This window comes from Lactuca serriola, chromosome 3 (genome assembly GCF_051521515.1).
Source record: "Lactuca serriola cultivar US96UC23 chromosome 3, Lser_US96UC23_V15, whole genome shotgun sequence".
NCBI lineage: Eukaryota > Viridiplantae > Streptophyta > Magnoliopsida > Asterales > Asteraceae > Lactuca > Lactuca serriola.
In genome coordinates, this window is record NC_136410.1 from 111495696 (window position 1) to 111518950 (window position 23255).

The 23255-nt window shown below is 33.6% G+C and overlaps 1 long non-coding RNA gene across 2 annotated transcripts; it reads right to left on the reverse strand.

Moving 5' to 3' along the window:
• Positions 1–8624: 8624 nt before the first annotated feature.
• LOC145094629 (uncharacterized) lies at positions 8625–10738 on the reverse strand. Of its 2 annotated transcripts, none has more exons than XR_013703447.1 (6): positions 10367–10738; positions 9973–10047; positions 9704–9843; positions 9427–9594; positions 9187–9251; positions 8625–8838 (listed from the first exon to the last, which is right to left on the reverse strand). It is a non-coding gene; the product is annotated as an uncharacterized LOC145094629 (long non-coding RNA). The 2 variants fall into 2 exon arrangements; XR_013703446.1 differs by having other exon boundaries at positions 9704–9863.
• Between the last annotated feature and the right edge of the window lie 12517 nt (positions 10739–23255).

Sequence of the window (23255 nt, forward strand, 5' to 3'; positions counted from 1 at the left end):
GCTCAGGTGTTCGTCAGTTGGAAAATGGAGGTTCACGAAGGTGGTCTCGGTGGTTTAAAGAGGTTGTAATGGGTTGCAATTTTCAGTGGTGGATGATGGTGGTTGGCAGTGATGAAGGCGTGCATCTCCACACCACTTATAGAGCAACCCACCGCCGTTACCACGACCACTAAGCGTGCCGACACCAAATCAACAACACCCACTCTAGCGCCACCCCACCACTCTGCCCAGTAGTGAACCCCGCTCCAACTTCTTCCTCCGCCAACCCTGCCTTTTATCACCAATCGATACTATGGAAGACAACTGATGTGTGGTCTTTTGATTTCATCATGAATGCAAAAAGGTAAATCTGGAATCCCCCCTTCCCCTCAATTTCATCTGGTTTCAATATAAAGGCTTTTTTTATTGAGCATAAATTAGGGATTTTTGTTTGTTACTTGAGATTTATGGAAAATGAGGCGGTATTTGATAAATTCATACTGATTTCTTCTACAAAACACAAATATCTCAAAAGGTAATGTAAAAATTAAGGTAATTGATGCTCTATTGTTTTGGTTTCAGGATTTTTTCTTTTATGTGCTCTATTCCTGTGTGATTCATCTGGTTTATATTTGAAAGTAAGTACATCACATTCTTTTATCTAATTGGTTAATGTTTTTGATTTATGAGTTTCTTAAAAAAACACAAACACCAAAACTTCCCAACTTGAACAATTTATTCACTATAAACCAGTTCGATTATACATCAACTTACACCAGAAACCTTACTACAATAACACTCTCTCAGATGAAAAGAATAAGAACAAGATCAAACTTATTACAGAAGAAATTATGAAACCCTAATCTGAGAAAACCCTAACACAAACGAGAGGAAATGAGAGAAAATATCTTTGATATGATGAAGCTTTTTTCACAAATGACACCAGCTTCAACATTAAATACATCGGATATGGAGCAACCCACGAACCGTAAATGATCCGCGCATAAACCCGAATCAACCTTTCCTGTATAAGAACTTACACAATCTACCCACGAATAATAACAACCACACACAATTTACCCTTTAACAAATTAATGTTAAAGTTTGGTTATAGAGTATATATTTCAACAAAACACAATTAAAGAAATAAACCTTAACTGAATTAATTTCAGTTTGTAAATTACCAAGTGTATTTTCAACATCCCCCCCACAAACTGAACATTAATTCAATTCTTATGATTTATTATTTCTAAAAACATTTATCAAACCAAGTCTGCTAGAAATATATTCATGTTGAGAAGATCCAAGAGCTTTAGTTAAAACATCAACATTTTGATTTAAAGAATCAATCTTATTAAATTTTATAACACCATTTTCAACTTTTTCTCTAATAAAATGAAGATCTACTTCAAAATGTTTAGACCTTTCATAAAAAACTGTATTTAGTACAAGTTTAATTGCTGATTCATTATCACAAAAAATATTAACTGGATTTAAACCAGTTATTCCTAAATCACATAGTAATTTTAAAATCCAAACAATTTCACAAGTTACAAAGCCTAAAGCTCTGTATTCAGATTCAGTGGAAGAACGAGAAACAATACTTTGTTTCTTGCTTTTCCAGGATACAAGAAAACCAACAAACTAAACAAGATAACCTGTAATAGACCTTCTACTAAAAAGACACTTGGCCCAATCAGCATCAACAAATCCAATAAGACTAAGAGAATCATTTTTTGTTATATGAATTCCTTTCCCTAGACAATCTTTCAAGTATCTTAACAATTTGAAGGCAATATTTACATGTGACTTATAAGGCTTGTGCATGTATTGACTCAAAATTTGGACTGCATATGAAATATCAGGGCGTGTCATAGTTAAATAAATCAATTTACCAATTAATTTTTGAAACTCTGTAATATTTACCACATAATATGAGGGATCTAGATCACATTCCCTCTTAATAACAAGATTAGGTTCCAAAGGAGTTTTAACAGGTTCGCAAGCTAGCATGCCAAATTCATGTAACAATTCCAAACAATATTTTCTTTGGTTTAGACAAATACCTTGAGCAGTTTTAATCACTTCAATTCCAAGAAAATATTTCAGTTCTCCTAAATCTTTTATTAAAAACTGAGATTTTAATTTTTTTTTTAACATTTTCCAATTGAACATTGCAATTTCCAGTAATAATAATATCATCCACATAAACCAAAAGAATAACTATAACATGTTTTACTTCTTTAACAAACAAGGAGTAATCATTGATACTTTGCTTAAAACCAAATGAAGAAAGAGAAGAACTCAACTTCTCATTCCATTTCCTAGGTGCTTGCTTAAGTCCATAAAGAGATTTAATCAATCTACAAACTCTATTATCCTTCTTAGAATGATATCCTTCAGGAAGTTGCATGTAAACACTTTCAGACAGATCACCATATAAGAAAGCATTATTTATATCAAGTTGATATAAAGGCCATGCATGATGAATAACTAAAGTTAAACAAACCCTAACAGTAACAATTTTAGCAACAGGAGAGAAGGTTTCCTCATAATCTATACCTTCTCTTTGACTATATCCTTTAGCAACTAACCTAGCTTTATACCTTTCAATTTCTCCATTTGATTTATATTTAATTTTATAAATCCAACGACAACCAATAGCTTTTCTTCCCTTGGGAAGATCTACAATTTCCCAAGTATTATTCCTATATAGAGCTTCCATTCCTCATTCATTGCTTTTATCCATTTAGGATCTAAAGCAGCTTCACTATAGATTTTAGGTTCAATTGTTTTATTAAGACTAGCAACAAAACAAAGATTTTCAGAATTTAAAGCTGAGTAATTAACAGACCTCTCTATACCATATTTATGTTTCCCTTCCACAACATAATCACTAAATCTAGAAGGCATATGAACAGTACGTCCTGACCTTGTGACCCTAGAAGACTGACCATCAGAAGGATTAGTATCAATTGAAACATTTTCCTCAATCAATAAAGAAGAAGTTGGAACCACCTCATCAGATGAAGGCACATATACCTCACCAGACTAGTTGCTGACACTAGAGGGAAAAGTCTCATCCAAGTTCTGGTATGCACTAGCACCATTCAACTGATGGGAACCTCTCAAATCCTCTAAATTAGTATTGTCTAGTAATATACTAGAAGGTATTGACTCATCATAGGAAAAGAGATCATCTAAAAGGACAGTAGATTTATCTATTAAAGATGAATGCTTTAACTTGAAAGGAAAAACAAATTCATAGAATTTTATATCCCTGGAAACAAAAACAAGATTTGAATCAAGACTTAAAACTTTATAACCTTTTTTTATCAAAAGCATAACCAAGAAATATACATTTATCAGCTCTTTCATAAAACTTATCAGAATTGTTCAACTTAGTTGCAAAACATAAACAACCAAAAACTCTAAGTTTATCAAAAACAGGAGTAATTTTATAAACCAACTCATAAGGTGAAGATCCATTTAAAATAGATGTAGGGGTTCTATTAATTAAAAAAATAGAAGTTAAAATTACTTCTCCCCAAAATTTTAAAGGTAACCCATATTGAAACATCAAAGATCTAGCAACATGAAGAATGTGTCTATGTTTTCTTTCAACAACTCCATTTTGTTGTGGAGTGTGAACACACGAAGTTTGATGCAAAATACCTTTTGATTCCATTAATTGTCTCATTTTATAATTCAAAAACTTAGTTCCATTATCTGACCTAACTGTTTTGATTTTAACCCCAAATTGATTAAACAAAATATTAAAGAAAGCAAGAGCATAACCATAAACTTCATCTTTTGATTATAGCAGATAAAACCATGTAGCTCTAGAATAATCATCAACTATGGTAAAAAATACCTAAACCCTTCTGAGGTTGTCACTCTATAGGGCCCCCAAACATCCAAATGAATTAACTCACCAAGTTTAGTAGTAACATGTTGATTAACAAGAAAAGACTCTCTAGTTTGATTAGATTTATGACATACATCACAAGGTGGAAGAACTTCATTACCAAAGTTTAGTTTAGTTTTTAGAGATCTTAAGGCTTGATCAGAAGGATGACCAAGTCTATTATGCCAAGTTAATTTGGACACACAACACATAGAAACAGAATGATTAACACTACATGAATTACCTGAAGGTACATTATTGATGTAATAGAGACCCCCAGACTCTCTACCATTCCCCACCATCTCCTTTGATTGTAAACCCTGAATTTTACAACTATGTTCATTAAAAACAACCTCACAATTACTATCTGTACAAACCTTATGAACAGATAACAAGTTAACATTGAAATCAGGAACAACAAAAACATCAAAAAGAGTAAAAGAATTAGACAAATTCATATTGCCAATTTTTTCAATTTTAGCTGAAGTACCATTAGGATGACTAACAAGAAGAACTAGTTTAGACACATCCACAGTGTCATGAAGAAGAGATTCAGAAGCAATCATATGTTGATTAGCTCCAGAGTCAACAATCCATTTTTGAGAACTAATAGATGAATTAAAAGCTTGAAAAAAACAAGTACCTTCCATATTAGCACTGGCAGATGCTTCCTCATTAAGTTGTCTATCACCAATAAGTTGTAAGAATTTGAAGTATTGCTCCTTAGTGAGCTGATGAAATTCTGATTCCCCACTAGAATCAGAAGCACTATAAGGGATAGTACTTCCTGAGGTAGTAGTAGAGGAATTGGCAGAATTTTTTTTATTGAAACCATTCTGATTATTAGACTCATTCCTTGATTTAAAATCCTTAGGATAGCCAATTAGCTTATAGCATTTGTCAATTGAATGACCCTTAATTCCACAAGTTTTACACTGAACAGATTGAGTTTTATTTTTATTAGAGTTATTGAAACCATATATGTTATTAAACCTGCTATTAAAAGCAGTAGATTGAGACTTAGACAAAGACTGTGAAGACTGAAGAGAAGATAAAGATCCATTTCTTTGAATAGATTCTTCTCTTGAAAGAATAAAAAATGCAGTTTTAACATTAGGTAAAGGTTCCATTAGTAAAATATGACTCTTTACTTGACTATAGGATTCATCAAGTCCAGATAAAAACTGCATAAGTTTCATGAGATTAGAATGATCTTTTAGTTTGATAGAAGCCTCACAAGTGCACTCAGTCAAGCCAGTAAGACCATCAAATTCCTTCCACAAGGAATCAAGTTTATTAAAATAGTCAGACAAAGAAATTCCATTTTGTTTAAAAGTATTAATCTGTTGATGTATATTAAACACAACTGAACCATCTGACTTATTATATGTTTCAAAAAGATTATTCCAAATATCCTCAGCTACCTCAGAGTAAGCTTGACTCTGGTATATAGAGTCAGAAATAGAAGATAAAAGCCAGGAACACACAGCAACATTAGCCCTATCCCACTTGGATTGTTTTGACTCATCAACATTAGTTTTCTTAAGAGAACCATCAATAAATCCAAGTTTAATCCTAGCTTTAAGAGCTGTAGATATAGAACTCTTCCATAACCTAAAATTTTCATTACCAGTTAACTTTGTAGTAACGATAGAAGTAATAGCATTATCAGATGGGTGAATATAGAGAGGATCATCAAAGTTAATTAACTCATCGTTTCCACTTCCACTTGGTGTAGAAGCAGGATCACCAGCCGAAGCAGGATCGCCAACCATTTAGACAACAAGGAAAAGAAAAAAACAAATAACACCACAAACAAAAAACTGACAGCAGTACTGATCTAATGTCCAGATGGTCACCAAGTATGTTAGGGCCCAAGACAACCAGTACAATGTCAAAAAACAATAATAATGCAAGAAACTAACAATTAACTGGTGTACACAAGACAACCAGGATCTCCCAATCAGAACAATATTAACAAGAAAAGAAAAGAAATAGAAGGGAACAAGAAAGTCCTCACAGACAGTTGGAAGGAATTACGAAGAATCGACTCTCTATGTCCGTTCTCTACTAGGGTTCATCGGTGATCAAACCCGACCCCTAGAGAGTTATTTCAGACTAGAGATTGATCGATATGAAAGAAGTTTGAAGACTGATAGAAGCGAAGTCCTAACAGCCCAAGTGTTCGTTTCACCTTCACTTGTTTCCTGCAAGAATCCAAACAATCTCGTAGTACCAGGATCTTAAACAACAAAAAATAGAAAAGGGAATGATACCAAAAAATAGAAAGATACCAAAAACCCTAACGACTCAAGAACAAAACCCTAGATCAAACAACAATAGGAATGATCTACACACGAAAAGGGAATCAAAAAATACCTTTATGAGATTGACGATCTGATGACGGAAACCACATTCGAGCGTCTAAAACAACAAATCGGAGCCTGAGTGCTCTGATACCATCTTAAAAAACACAAACACCAAAACTTCCCAACTTGAACAGTTTATTCACTATAAACCAGTTCGATTATACATCAACTTACACCAGAAGCCTTACTACAATAACACTCTCTCTCATATGAAAAGAATAAGAACACGATCGAACTTATTACAGAAGAAATTATGAAACCCTAATCTGAGAAAACCCTAACAGAAACGAGAGGAAATGAGAGAAAATATATTTGATCTGATGAAGCTTTTTTCACAAATGACACCAGCTTCAACATTAAATACATCATATACGGAGCAACCCACGAACCGTAAATGATCCGTGCATAAACCCGAATCAACTTTTCCTATATAAGAACTTACACAATCTACCCATTAATAATAACAACCACACACAATTTACCCTTTAACAAATTAATGTTAAACTTTGGTTATATAGTATATATTTCAACAAAACACAATTAAAGAAATAAACCTTAACTGAATTAATTTCAGTTTGTAAATTACCAAGTGTATTTTCAACAGGGTTTCATTTATTAATGGTTCAATTAACCTTTTTCCCAATTATTAACTCTGACGAAGAAGCAGATCTAGGTTTTTTTTATAAAGCTTGGATTACCCTGTTTTCCAGAGATGGAAGATAAAGAAAAAGGGTATAGATTGATTTTTTCCCAGTGCTTAATAAATAACTTTGTGCTTTTTTTCCCATTTCTTTCCATTGATTATTTAATAAGGTGTAGCTTACATGGAATTTTCATTTGAAATAACCAAGCAGGAGCTACCTAAACCATGTAATTCTTATTAACATTCATGATATGTTGTGGTGAACACGTGTTTTGGTGTAGGTCGTAATGGCCAAATAGGATAACATGACTGAACTAAGTCCAATGGAATCGGCTATCTGAAATAGGGTAACTAAAATAAAAAATCTTAGTCTAATGGCAGCAGTTGCCCATAAAATGGCTGAATCATTTGTATCTATAATAACCATTCACCACAGCTGATAGAGTAAGTATATTTGTCTTTTTTTTTTGTTTTTTTTTCTTTTAATTATTATATTGAGGGGACAAGTATGGTCTGGTAAATTAAGTGTTGGAGTTGATTTCTCTTATGGTTGTGATTTTTCAATACTAGGTAAGTGTGATCTCACTAAACCATTATTGTTTAACAATTGTTACAATTATAGGTGAATGATTAACGTAAGTTGTTATTTAGTAACTTAACTTTTATTTTTATGTAATTTTTACTAAATAATGATTGATTTAGGCATTAAATTGTTATAATAATGGTTCATTGATGTGTGTTACATTGCACCTTAAAATGAATGAAAGAAAAATGACATTTCATACATTTAACAATATTTAAATGAATGAAAATATGATATTGTTTCTTGTGGTTAGTTTTTTTATATATTTACAAGGTGTGTGCGCGTGACATATTCAAACACTATTTTAACCAGGGCCACTATTAGATAATCGATTTTGGTAAGTGTTAGTTGTTTATTTTGTTATTTATTTATTTATTTTATAAGTACTAAAGGTGGGTTTCTGGTGGTTCGGAAGCATGCCAACGAGCACTTTCCTTTCTTTGGTAATTTGTTGTAATTCTACCCAATTATAACATTGTACCTTTATAGATTTTCTTATTAGTACATTGTGCAAGTAAGTAATAAAGTACAATTATAACATTGTACCTTTATAGATTTTCTTATTAGTACATTGTACAAGTAAGTAAGAAAGTACAATGATGTAATAAATGAAAAAAAAATAACAATGTTCTTTTAATTTTTGTCAAATTAATTTAAACTAGAAATGTATCCCCATGCTATGCATGGGTTGGAGTTTATTTGGATATTGTTAGCGGGGAGCCGATTCGTGTTTTGGAATAGAAATTCATAACTCGTTTGTGATTTAGTCACTTTTAAACATCTACAAAACTATAGCAACACTTTTTAAACAAAAGGGTGAAATGGTCATCTACTTATATTTGTACAATGTATTCATCCGAAAAAAACAACTATACAGTTTTAATTGGTAGCTGTCATACTGTTTTAATGCATAACAATTATTGAACTAACAATCAATTGTTATCCGACATAATTTTTAAAGAAGTGGGTAAGCAGTCGTTTACTCTCATTAAGACAATATATTCAGTAAAAAAACGTACATTGTGCATACAGCAACCGGTGCCACATTATGAGGAGAAAATAGTAAAAATATGGAATGGAAATGACTATCTTTTTTTTTTTTGGTTGAAATGGCTTGATGCTAAAGTCTTTTACCTACACAATGAAGGTCGTTCAATGTTTGAAGCATGAATCTCATTTTCTGTGAATGTAGTCCGACATATGGCACAAAAAGAGGCTAAAAAAAGAAGACAAATGTAATGATAATAGATGACAACATTGTGGATATACCAAAGAATATAAAAAGCTTTTGTATTCGCAATCTGGGGAGTCGGACAGTTTCTTTGAGTCCAGGGGCAATCCAACCTGAAAAATTCAACTACAGAAGTGCATTCAATGTGTCACTAAAAATTATAGGGACAAAACTGTAATTAATACAAAAAAGAGAGGTATCAATCGTGTAATTCATTCATTTTTTAAATTAAAAACTAAAGAGACCAAAAATGTAATTAATTATTGTAAATTAAGAAATATAAGGAAGAAACCTGTAATAACTACATTTCCTAAAAGTTAAAAGGAAGTTATAATGAGTTGTAGAAGTGTCATTTAAAAGAAAGCTATAATGAGCTATAATAATTTCAGAAGTGTCATTTAACAATTTATATATAAAGAGTTCAATCATCATTCTTAGAGAGTAAATGGTATTTACCCACCATAACAAATTTACCTGAAGCAGATATGGGAGAGTAATGTCGATCATATTGTTCAACCAGGCCAACTCAAGAGCAAAATCTGGACGGATGTCATCATAACAAACAATCAGACACGAAGAAAAACATTCCTTTTTTTCCCCTTGTAATGATGCATAACCTCAATTATATTATTATAACACACTGAGTTCACCAATTGGCCCTCACAAATACCATCATATTCAACATAAAACCCACCGCAACTAATAGGTTTGTACCTTATCGATGAAATAAAGGAGCAATTCTTCTGCTAACTGACGGTTACTGGATTGTGAGGCTGTCTCCATGGTATCCTTGTAAAGCTTGTCTTTCTTAGACAATGCAATTGAATGGTTCTATCTACTAGCCTTCTTGTAAATATATGCAGCTACACGCCTCATCTCAGTCTGCAACAATCCATATGCATCAATAAATATCATGATATCACAATTCACTTCATTTAATAATAATAAATACAATAATAGCATAGCAAAGTACTGTGTGTGCAAGGCGAACCTGTAATTTCTTATGTTTAGACCAAGGATAATTGCACAAATTTGTATCATTTATTAAGCTTTAGATAAACTTTCACTGAATTTGCGACATCTTCAAATTGAATAGTATAACCAACTTCCTCTCCAAGTTTGACTCCCATTCTTTCCGGCAATGATTCAAACTTGTCATTAGACGCAGTTTTAGTGCAAATTTAGTGAAAACGAAAGCAAAGTAAATGCATTATATGATAACAGTGAGCATTAACCAAAAATGAAATTGATAATAAGTACCTGCACCGCCAACCGTCTTGATTGAGTGCAAGCAACAATCTGACAACCATCAGCCCATCCTGCTTCCTTAGGGTACTGGAAGATTATATAAAATGCTTCAAACTACATAAATATTCATAACAAATACTGCAAATACAGAAAATTCATTGAAATTGTTGTTTCTAAGGACCGAGAGGAATCCATTATACAACCAATTTTCTTATATTATACATATCCAACAATAGAACCTCTACAACAGTGATCAAATAAAAACCCTATAACGACTTCTACTGCCGTGTTTCAATTCCAAGTTGATTTAAGAATTCAGATTGTTGCGAAAAGGGACGGGGACCGGAAAATCGGAAAATCGCAGCCACAAAATTGAGAAAATAGAGTATAGATAGAAAAGACGTACTGGTGTAGAAGATGGTGGAACAATTCCGTTAGTTCACCGGAGAACAGGATTCAGATTTGCAGAAACCCTATAAATCGATGTATCCCTCTCCAAGGCAATCAGAATACAAATGAAGCCTCCAGAAGTCGTCAAGAGAGGAGAAAACGCACATACGACGCATGGAACTACCCCAAGCGACTTGCTTCGACTTAACAGGGACAGTCTCGAAGAGCGGGTGAAATCAAGATGTCGATAGCAAACGGTGACGACCTCTAATCGCCGTTCATCTTCGTCGATGACCTCATGCTAAAAAAATGAAGATGGAGAATGTTCGGATGAGGCGGTGGATATTGTAATTGGAGGAGACATGCGGTGATTCACAGCAATGACCAAATTGCCAACTTCCAAAAATGATGTGGCTAAATTCTAAAGTGACAAAAACGGAAGAAATAAAAAGTAAACAAAAGACAAAGCTTGTTGTGTGGCAGAATTCGAAAAGCCAAAACTTCACTGTACATAAGCGTCCTCTTGGTTTATTATATATATATAATATAATTAGTTGCCATACACAGACAAACAAATTCACTCGTACACACACAAAGCTACATAGATATGGTTGAGTGGTTTTGGCCTACGTCAATTAAACTTGAAGTTCTAACTAGAAAAGATTATGATAACAAGATAACCTTCAAAATCAATATTTATATGTTTCCTTTACTCTTTATCTTTACCCATTTGTAGTCATTATTGTTAATTTTTTAATGCTTTGTTGGTGTTGGTCTAGGATGTTGATGTGTCTGAACAGTGGAACTTGGATGGTTGTTTCATCATCTGTGTGGATAGTTAAAAACAATCATGGAGCCTTTGGATTTGAAAATTTCAAGAAATTATGTTGGATCATAATGAGGAAAGTGATGAATTTTTTTATTTCATCTTAATTAAGAAGAAAATATTTTTTGTTCGATTGAATAGGATTGATCATTCTTGAAAGAACGTGATTTTGTAGAGTTACGATGTTAATGGTGTGTTTATATTGTGAAAATTGGAATGGAAATAATTTCTAATCCCTTAAGGTTTTAATTCCTTGGATTTGAGGAAGTACTATTGATTGAATTATTTTAAAAAATACTTTCCATACATAATAATCTCACATTCATATCTAACAAGTTTGTAATCGATATGATATAATACAGGATCTCGATATGATATAATACAAGATCTGGTGATAGAAAACAAATATAGAAATGTTTAATTTACTTTTAGAAAACATTTTGTTTTTGGAAATATCATCCAACAAGAAAAACCATATATAGGTTTTTATTTGATAAACTCTCCATATCCCACATCGTTGATATGATTATGCTTCTTTAACCAATAATCAACATTTTTAATTGTAACCATCACACCGCATCTCTGATGTGTTCCTTCGGTCATTAATCAACATATGAATATATCGTCACTAATCAACATTTAAATTAAACAAAAAGCTACAAATCCACCAAACTAAAATAAAAAATAAGTAAAAGAACACTAATCAAATATAAGTTTTTATGATCAATCATGTATTAATATATATTTTATTTTCAAACCTAACTTTTAATGTTTTATTTTTATTGTTTTTGTATTTGTTACCATGACTTGTAAAACTTTTTAATTTAGTACTAAAATTAAAAAAAAGAACTCTAACATTTTAAATTAATTAAATAAGATTTATTTGAAATAAATAACTACATAGGTAAGTAGAACTTGTGCATAGTAAAATTTTATTTTCCTTATGTATTATGGAATTATAACTATTCGTTGCCGCAAAACGACCGATAACAATATGTGTATGTATTGTATTTTTTGAAATATAACATGTTTCCGCATGAAAATAATTGGTATAAAATAATTATTCGTCGCCTCCGTTTTGCACGAGAAAATGAAAAGACAAATAAACCTTAAAACTGGATCATGGTATAATTATGGATGAACATTTGGACATCTAGATAGGACCGAGAACCGGCCTCAACATTGTTAAAAACAACATAATGCTATAATAGTTGTTAAATAAATTATGAATGTAAGTGTATATGTACCTGAGTCGGTGTTATCGCATGGGCAACTTTACATTGCGTTGTCCTCAGAGACATCACGTGGTATCACAGATCTACTATTGAATCCTAAAAACAAGTTCAAAGATGACGAAGTTTATACCTCAAATGTGGTGTATAAAAAAGTGGTGCACGGTTAATATTATAAACTCAACCATTAGTAATTACATGTATGTTGTTTTGAGTTTGTCTTTTTCTTAGTTATTATAATATATGATGATTAAAAATTAATAAATTTGTTATTGAAAATCTTAATAAGTTTTAGGCAAATTACATAATGGTCCATGTTGTTTTTCATATTCTTGGTTTTCATAACTAATCTTTTTCATTACATGTATGGTAAAACCCGAAAAAAATTATTTGCCTCCCGTTGCTTTGCGCGGGTGACGACTATATATATATATATATATATATATATATATATATATATATATATATATATATATATATATATATATATATGTGTGTGTGTGTGTGTGTGTGTGTGTGTTTTCTACCTTAATCTTTATGAACTTATAAAATTCCCAGCCATCAAGAGAGATAGAGAAAGGTAAGAAGCAAAAGTGGGTTTTTTTTCTCAATTCTCGGTTTGGAAGATACACCTGAAGTATTTGATAATTTCCCGGAGATCCAACGGTCCATTTTGTTTGATTTTCGGAAAGCAACTTCCTAACGTCGAGACATTCAGATCCAATGGTTGAATTGTCGAGATCGTCTCCAGAACCTCGGAAATCGCAACATCTGTTAGCTGCTTGACACAGCCAACGTTTTTGGTGATATTCTTCTTTGTCTTTGCTTATTTGATACCATATACTTGATGTGATTTAGTTCCAAGTGTATAATGATTATTGTATGCCTCTAGTACATCTAGAGAAGATTTTGTGTTGCTCTAATATTAGTGATATTGGTGATAGTGGATTTGAAGCAGCTCTAGTAGTCCCATGGTTTTACTCTTATTTCTTAAGAGGTTTCCATATTAAAAATTCATTATGTTCTTGACACCCTTCTCCCGAATTTCTTTCACGTATCACGAAATCATAAATCAACAAAAACAAAATGCAATTTCGGTCTACCAACCCTGTTATACAACTGTTATACAGACTTTATGGACTAATAACAATCCATGAAGATGATTTTATGCTTGTACGAAGAAGGTGAAATGCTCTTGGTTATTTTTAGCCTAACCCTTGTGAAATAATGACGTTAAGGTGTTTGAATTTAAACTTTACATGGACCATATTATAGGTTCATTGGTTAGGGCGACAAAGAAGCGTGTGTACGTTCTGCCAAATCCCAGGGTTATCGAGGTCTTATAAACAAACTTGAAGATGAAAGTCGGAAATTGAAGACGATAATGTTGTGCACATGTAATTGTTTGTATAATGCAATTTAACTTTTGGGAGATCAATGAAATTGATATTTTTGTTGGCTTAATTGATTCATTGACGACCCAATTGTGTTAATTAGAAGCAAAACTTAATTCGAAGTTAAAATGCATTAAACAAACCACTAAAAAAATAAACATCTATCTAACTATTAAACATCGCCGCTAAAAGGTCAAATTGTCGCCGGTAACGGTAATAGTAATAGCAGTGATATGTCGCTGGTAATAAGTCGCCGCTACTGCTTAATCGCTATTGATCAACTTGTCGCCGCTAAAGAGTGTCGTCGCCGCTAATGATGATGTCATCGGTAATGATGATGTCGCCGGTAATATCAATTTTCATTTTTTAATTTTTTTAATCAATGATTTTTGTTGCCGGTAATAATGTTGCCGGTAATTACATAACAACATTCGATTAAATATAAAAAATAACAACATTCGATTAAATATCAAAAGATAATAGTGTCGACGCTAATTACAAAACAAATATCCGGTTAAATATCAAAAGTAATAGTGTCGTCGGTAATTACATGACATCCGATTAAATATAAAAAGTAATAATGTCGCCGGTAACACTGTCGCCCGATAATTACATAACATCTAATTAAATATAAAAAGTAATAATGTCGCCCGTAATTATAGAAAACAACCAAAATTTTTACAATATAACAAGTAGCAAAGCGTGACAACAACTGTAATATGCAAATAATACTCATCCCTACGTACCATCATCTTCGTTCCCATCGTTTCCTCGATTATTTTGGAATTGAAAAAATGAATAAAGTTTATCCCTACATGCCGGGTCGTTGAGCCTTGTATGAAGATTTTCCAACTACATAATTAATAACAAAGTACATTGCTATTTCTTGCACTTGGGACAAAAACCCAATTACCAAAGTTTTTAGCAAATAATCACCACAAACCAAAATTACCAAATCAACATGCATTTTATGATGCTAAAGTATATTGTTATTTTTAAACTAAGACAAAAAACCAAAGTACGTTGTTATTTTTTGCCCTTGGGACAAAAACCTAATTTCTAAAGTTTTTAGCAAATAATCAACACAAAGCCAAAATTACCAAATCAACATGAATTTTATGATGCTAAAGTAGATTGTTATTTTTAAACTAAGACAAAAAACCAAAGTACGTTGTTATTTTTTGCATTCGGGACAAAAACCTAATTACCAAAGTTTTTAGCAAATAATCACCACAAAACCAAAATTACCAAATCAACATGCATTTTATGATACCAAAGTAGACTGCTATTTTTAAACTAAGACAAAAAACCAAAGTACATTGCTATTTCTTGCACTTGGGACAAAAACCCATTTATCAATGCTTTTAGCAAATAATCACCACAAAACCAAAATTACCAAATTAACATGCATTTTATGATGCAAAAGTAGATTGTTATTTTAAACTAAGACAAAAAACCAATGTACATTGCATTTTATGATACCAAAGTATATTGCTATTTTTAAACTAAGACAAAAAACCAACATACAATGCTATTTCTTGCACTTGGGACAAAATCCTAATTACCAAATCACTTTGCAAATAATCACCACAAAAAAACCAGAGTAGATTGTTTTACCTGTGATGGTTGCGATGGCCGTGAAATCGGTGGGAGAGCATGTGACATCCCCAATTTCACGGCCAGAAAAGACCAATTTGTTTATGCTTTGTTTTTTAAAATCAGAGTAATCGTTTAAAGAAAGCAGTTGCAAAATTTGTCCCAAAAACAAAATATGATAACCATTTATCAAAATATTTCTCAAAAAGAAGGTATTTTTATTAAATAATAAAACCTCGGGATGTCATGTTCCGATACAGATCAAAAGCATAAACAATATAAAATAAACCTTACAACAGTCATTTATAACCACTGATCTACAATCCAAAATCTCTTGTCAAGTCCACCAACTTATACTCTTGTGTCATTACCTGTAATGCAAAGAAAACTGAGTGGGTCAGGCTTGGGAGCCTGGTGAGCATATAGGGTTTTCAACCCACAATAATACATTTATTATATTCAATTATCAAAACAATCAACCCAAAATACTCATCCCCATTATCTTCTTTATTTATTAAGGTTTTACTCTAAGAATCGATTATACTTTCTTCATTCATTCCTAAGGGTTTACCTAAGGAACTGGCACACAGTCCATTTGCTACCACGGTTTATACAACAGGCACTACGTCGCATAGTCACCAGGGTTCATACAATTGGCACTACGTCTCATAGTCACCATGGTTTACACAATAGACACTACGTCTCATAGTCACCTGGGTTTACACAAAAGGCACGAAGTCACATCGTCACCAAGGTTTATCAAATAGGCACAAAGTCGCATCGTCACCAAGGCTTACTCAATAGGCATGAAGTCGCATCGTCACTAACTATTCCATCTACCCATGTTCTACCCAACATTTTTGTAGATATAAATACAAACACAATTTAAATCATTTAACACCCGTATAAAAACATCAATTCCAAATCCATCTCAAATAGATAATTAATATATAACACATAGCACGTATTTTATAAAATACTTCATATTTATGTGTAAGATGAAAGTGACTATACACTCACTTGATCAAAAGATGATCGGGCAACACTACGGCTTGCAGAAGTAGTGTTTCTCCATAGATCTGGAAGATCTTCACAAAAACCGGCTCCTCGCGGGCAGTGCTTCGGCTCGGGAATAACGCTCTTCGGGATCCTCGGGGCTTCGGATCTTGCTTCGGGGATCGGAAATATTACCGGGGCTTCGGGGTATAAACGACATGCAAAACAAGGCAAAAACTAGAGAGAAGAAAGAGTTTGAACAAGAGAAAATGGCTGATTTCGAGTTCTATTTATAAGCTGAGGGTCTGGGATTACGTGGGGCGTAATCTCAAATTACGCGGGGCGTACTCAGTACGCGGGGCATACTCGAGTTACGCAGGGCGTACTTTGACGTCATTGCGTGCGTCGACTGGTGGCACTTGAGTATTGGTCAGACAAGTTGCACTCCTTTGAGTACGCTGGGCGTAATTTGACTCGTCGAATTTCTAAATTGCGTAACTTTCTCATACGAGCTCCGTTTTCGACGTTCTTTATATCCACGCGTAGGTGAGACTACGATCTACAACTTTCATTTAGACTCCGTCGGCTAATTTTGACTTTATTTTTATTATATTATTTTTAGTAGGCCGGGACAGGAAAACTTCGTTATAAAATCATAACTTCTTCATCCGACGTCCGTTTTCGTCTGTCTTTTTACTGTTGCACTACTAATGACGAGATCTTCGATTCTCATTTAGATTGTTTCGGCTAAAAACCGCTCGATCTCAAATCGAGTATTCGGGCTGCATACTGCTAAGCTGAAACTTAGAAAAATTATAACTTCCTCATACGAAGTCAGATTTGGACGTTCTTTTTATGCACGCTCATGGTTTAACGAACTCTACAACTTTCGTTTAGATCACTAAGGCTAAATATCGCTCTAACATAAATTCACTTTTTACGTCATTCAGCGTCGTGCCGGTTCTGTCGCGAAACTTCGACAGGTCATAACTTCTTCGTTATAATTCGGATTTCGACGTTCTTTATATGTATGAAATCCTTGTAACATATACTATAACCTAGTTAAGATTATTCATTCTAAATAATCTTCTACCAGAAACTCATTTTTGACGCTTATCGTCTTTAAATTGACTAGCCCTGATCTACGGGCGTTACAATTATCTCCCCCTTAGGATGATTACGTCCCGGAATCATCAACGAAATAGGGCTTGTATAATGATTCCATATGTCATCCTTCCATCCTAAGTAATCACCGTGATGCTCAATCTTGCACCTGCTCTTCGTACTATGTTGGGCTTTCAATCGTAACCTTCGAGTTACAAAATAGGTCCTTATTGAGGACTCCTTCTTCTTCTCAGGATAAATATTTTCCTTTATCTATTGTAATAGACCGATGGGTCGTGCTCTACTGACCTCTCATTGCACGATGCGACGCTTAGACTTGGTTTTTTTAACGTTAAATTCCAGAATGGAATATACCTTCCTTCATATTCTAATGTGATATAATAACATTTTAGCATGTAACATTTCTAGCTACAAACTTTATGAACAACGAGTACGATACCAATGATCGCATTAACTTCAATCTTCTGACTTACGTCCGATGTTACTTCGAACTAGGTTCTCCGAACCACGTAACATACTCACCGTAGTCGGACTCAATTTAATATGACCACTAGGGTTGGAATAACAATCATCCGACTAGCCATTACCGAAACAAGGGTAATGACATACTTGAATAAAAACGAACTCAATTACAAGCTTCTTGGTAACCTTGTGACTTTCCCTGATCCAAGTGCGAGTCCTGTGCTTCCGGTAGTATAGGCCTCTACTACCATTCACACCTACTCATACTCGTCCCAAGTATTGTCTCGCAGTCCCCAAGTCCTAAAATCACAAAACAATTTAACACATACGAATGTGTTCACATAATCATAAACAATCTCCCTAGACTCTACTAGGACTTCTTCATTGCGTATCTTCAATCATCAATCCTAATTCAACTTGGTTGGTGGTGGAAAGTTCATCTGATGGGACAACTTCATGAATAACGCCAATATTCCATCATCCCGCCAATCGAAGGTGTACTTCGGACGTACCGTACTCTTCTAAACGCACTGCTTGACATATACTAACGACAAAACACCACTCTTACAATATCTTCCGACAGGTGTCATTCACTATCATGAGCCTTTTTCATTTCCTCCATTTACTCAATTCTCTATGAGTTTTCACCATGACGTTATTTTCATAGAAGCATGCATTCCTTGCATCAAGACGAAGATATAGCCAGAGAAGATTTAGACGCGTAATCCTCCTTATTACTCCGAAAAGTTATATGCTAGTTCTAATATTGTAATTAAACATTTAGAAACTTGAGCACATAAAATTTCCAGATCCGGTCGGCAACAGACCATAGATCCGAACAAATAATATCACAATTTTAGGCATTTTTCCTAAAATATACTAGTGCTCGTGTCTAAAATATGGTAGACACTCATCTCATGATCATCACTTAGCATTCTAAGTTTAAGTCTAGAAATTTCCTACAAAATTCCTAGTTCGCTTAAATTAATGCTATGATACCAACTGTGACATCCCCAATTTCACGGCCAGAAAAGACCGATTTGTTTACGCTTTGTTTTTTAAAATCAGAGTAATCGTTTAAAGAAAGCAGTTGCGGAATTTGTCCCAAAAACAAAATATGATAACCATTTATCAAAATATTTCTCAAAAAGAAGGTATTTTTATTAAATAATAAAATCTCGGGATGTCATGTTCCGATACAGATCAAAAGCATAAACAATATAAAATAAACCTTACAACAGTCATTTATAACCACTGATCTACAATCCAAAATCTCTTGTCAAGTCCACCAACTTATACTCTTGTGTCATTACCTGTAATGCAAAGAAAACTGAGTGGGTCAGGCTTGGGAGCCTGGTGAGCATATAGGGTTTTCAACCCACAATAATACATTTATTATATTCAATTATCAAAACAATCAACCCAAAATACCCATCCCCAATTATCTTCTTTATTTATTAAGGTTTTACCTTAAGAATCGATTATACTTTCTTCATTCATTCCTAAGGGTTTACCTAAGGAACTGGCACACAGTCCATTTGCTACCACGGTTTATACAACAGGCACTACGTCGCATAGTCACCAGGGTTCATACAATTGGCACTACGTCTCATAGTCACCAGATTTTACACAATAGGCACTACGTCTCATAGTCACCTGGGTTTACACAAAAGGCACGAAGTCACATCGTCACCAAGGTTTATCAAATAGGCACGAAGTCGCATCGTCACCAAGGCTTACTCAATAGGCACGAAGTCGCATCGTCACCAACTATTCCATCTACCCATGTTCTACCCAACATTTTTGTATATATAAATACAAACACAATTTAAATCATTTAACACCCGTATAAAAACATCAATTCCAAATCCATCTCAAATAGATAATTAATATATAACACATAGCACGTATTTTATAAAATACTTCATATTTATGTGTAAGATGAAAGTGACTATACACTCACTTGATCAGAAGATGATCGGGCAGCACTACGGCTTGCATAAGTAGTGTTTCTCCGTAGATCTGGAAGATCTTCACAAAAACCGGCTCCTCGCGGGCAGTGCTTCGGCTCGGGAATAACGCTCTTCGGGATCCTCGGGGCTTCGGATCTTGCTTCGGGGCTCGGAAATATTACCGGGGCTTCGGGGTATAAACGACATGCAAAACGAGGCAAAAACTAGAGAGAAGAAAGAGTTTGAACAAGAGAAAATGGCTGATTTCGAGTTCTATTTATAAGCTGAGGGTCTGGGATTACGTGGGGCGTAATCTCAAATTACGCGGGGCGTACTCGAGTTATGCAGGGCGTACTTTGACGTCATTGCATGTGTCGACTGGTGGCACTCGATTATTGGTCAGACAAGTTGCACCCCTTTGAGTACGCTGGGCGTACTCAAATTACGCTTGGCATAATTTGACTCGTCGAAATTCTAAATTGCGTAACTTTCGCATACGAGCTCCGTTTTCGACGTTCTTTATATCCACGCGTAGGTGAGACTACGATCTACAACTTTCATTTAGACTCCGTCGGCTAAATTTGACTTTATTTTTATTATATTATTTTTAGTAGGTCGGGACAGGAAAACTTCGTTATAAAATCATAATTTCTTCATCCGGCGTCCGTTTTCGTCTGTCTTTTTACCGTTGCACTACTAATGACGAGATCTTCGATTCTCATTTAGATTGTTTCGGCTAAAAACCGCTCGATCTCAAATCGAGTATTCGGGCTGCATACTGCTAAGCTGAAACTTAGAAAAATTATAACTTCCTCATACGAAGTCAGATTTGGACGTTCTTTTTATGCACGCTCATGGTTTAACGAACTCTAAAACTTTCGTTTAGATCACTAAGGCTAAATATCGCTCTAACATAAATTCACTTTTTACGTCATTCAGCGTCGTGCCGGTTCTGTCGCGAAACTTCGACAGGTCATAACTTCTTCGTTATAATTCGGATTTCGACGTTCTTTATATGTACGGAATCCTTGTAACATATACTATAACCTAGTTAAGATTATTCATTCTAAATAATCTTCTATCAGAAAATCATTTTTGACGCTTATCGTCTTTAAATTGACTAGCCCTGATCTACGGGCGTTACAGAGCAGAAGGTTTACGGCTGATGCCTCTGATATGGCCACATCACTCTCCTAATACTTTCTCAAAAGCAGCTCTTTTTGAGCGGGTGTTAACTCACTTTCTCTGTGGGTTTGTTCTAGGAGCTCTTCGACTAACCGATTCTGTAACTCCCAAAAGTGAGTAACAATTAAGTATAAATAAACATTTAATTATTTGATAAATTTATAATAAAATACTTACATATTATTGTTCCGCCTCAGCATTAACAAATACACCATCTCTATCGGTATGAGCTTTGCGAACGTTTCCACTTTCTTAAGGTTCTGATTAACTTTAAAAATTAGATTATATTTTAAATAAATAATTACATGTATCGTACGTTACCTTCTTATAACAAGTACCACCATACGAGCTCGACCCCCCCACGATTCACATTTGTTTGCATTTCACGAACTTTTTTGTTCCTGTCTGAAGCAATTCTATGTTCGTCTGTTTGGAAATACTCAACTGCTTTCTTCCGGTTATCAACTTCCATACCCTCTAGAGGGTTGGCTAATGCTCTCAGGATATCTTCATACCCTCCGACTAACATAAAATATTCTTTTGTGTCAGCTTTACGTTCTCGATAACCTTTTAATAAAGCTACTTGAAAACTCTCTATCAACATATTAGCTTGTACATCCTGGTACATCTTATCCAAATCATACTTTGTCTACTAAAAAAAAGGTTAACCAAATAAAAACCAGTTATAGTTAACCATATAAAATATTTTTAAATAAATAATTACCCCTAAATGTTGTAATACGGTGTCCTTTAGGAAACTTTTTTCCAAGTCCACTTATCAAAAGGGACCATTTGCCACATTGTTTTTCTGACTTCTCATGAAAACATGTCTTTCGGCTCTCCTACAAGATCATATGTTATATCCCTATCATATTCCATACTAATCAGTTTGCCTTGATTCTGTAAGATTGCTCTTTCAAACTTTATATTTTTGTCTTTTCCTCGAACTTTCCTATGTGCACATTGCTAAACTATAAATGTAATTAAAAATTATTAGAAACGGTATTTAATTTATAATAACCGAATAAAAATAGTAAATAAAAATTCATAATAAGACTTACAGTTCTGCTCGTGATGACCAATACCTCTACCACATGGGGGATGTGGGTCCTCTGCTCCATCACCCCTGTGTCCACGACCCATACTTTCTAGTATTCGTATATAAGTTTTTAAACAATTTTATAACATTTTTTTGTGTTTTTTTTTCAAATTATAACAATAATTTATTTTTATTTTTTTCAATTATAGCATCCTACTTATACCAAAACCACATACTTTCGCATAATACATAAGATCATGAAATTCACATACTTTCATATACATATACCACATATACACCAAATACAAATACATTCACATACACACATAATAACATCCTACTTCAACCAAATACACATACTTTCACATATATAGATAATAACATCCTATTTATACCAAATACACAAATTTCACATTCATATACCACATTTACAACAAACATACATACATTCACATACGCACACAATAACATCCTACTTATAACAAACATATATATATATATATATATATATATATATATATATATATATATATATAGATAATAACATCATATATACTTCTACCAAATACTCATATACCACATATACATCAAACACACATACATTGGCATATATAAACACCAAATTCACATAGATTCATACAAATATTAAATATACATACATATGGCAATTTTCACATAATTGATACAATTACACATAGTTTGCAATTAAATTCAAATTTCACAATAAATTGAAATAATAGAACCCGTAGTGGCTTAAATCAACGAATATGTCGCTGGAAAAATTGGTCTTCACCCGAAAATACCCTCTCCCTTAAACCCAATGACAACACTACCAAAAACACTAAAATTGAATAATAATTTGCAATTAATCATCAAATGCAGCTAGAAATCGAAGTTAACATACAAAGACAAAGAGATATAAGAACTTCAACTTACCTTTCTTCCTGAGATGGAGCTAGAAATCGCGACTTAACCCGTTTAATTGAAGCCCTAACTACCCTTGATCCCTAATCTCACAATGTAGGGAGATATCTTGTTGGAATCAAGGAATCGATAGCAAAATGGGGCACCTATTTGAAGAGTAGCAGCGTCAAAGGA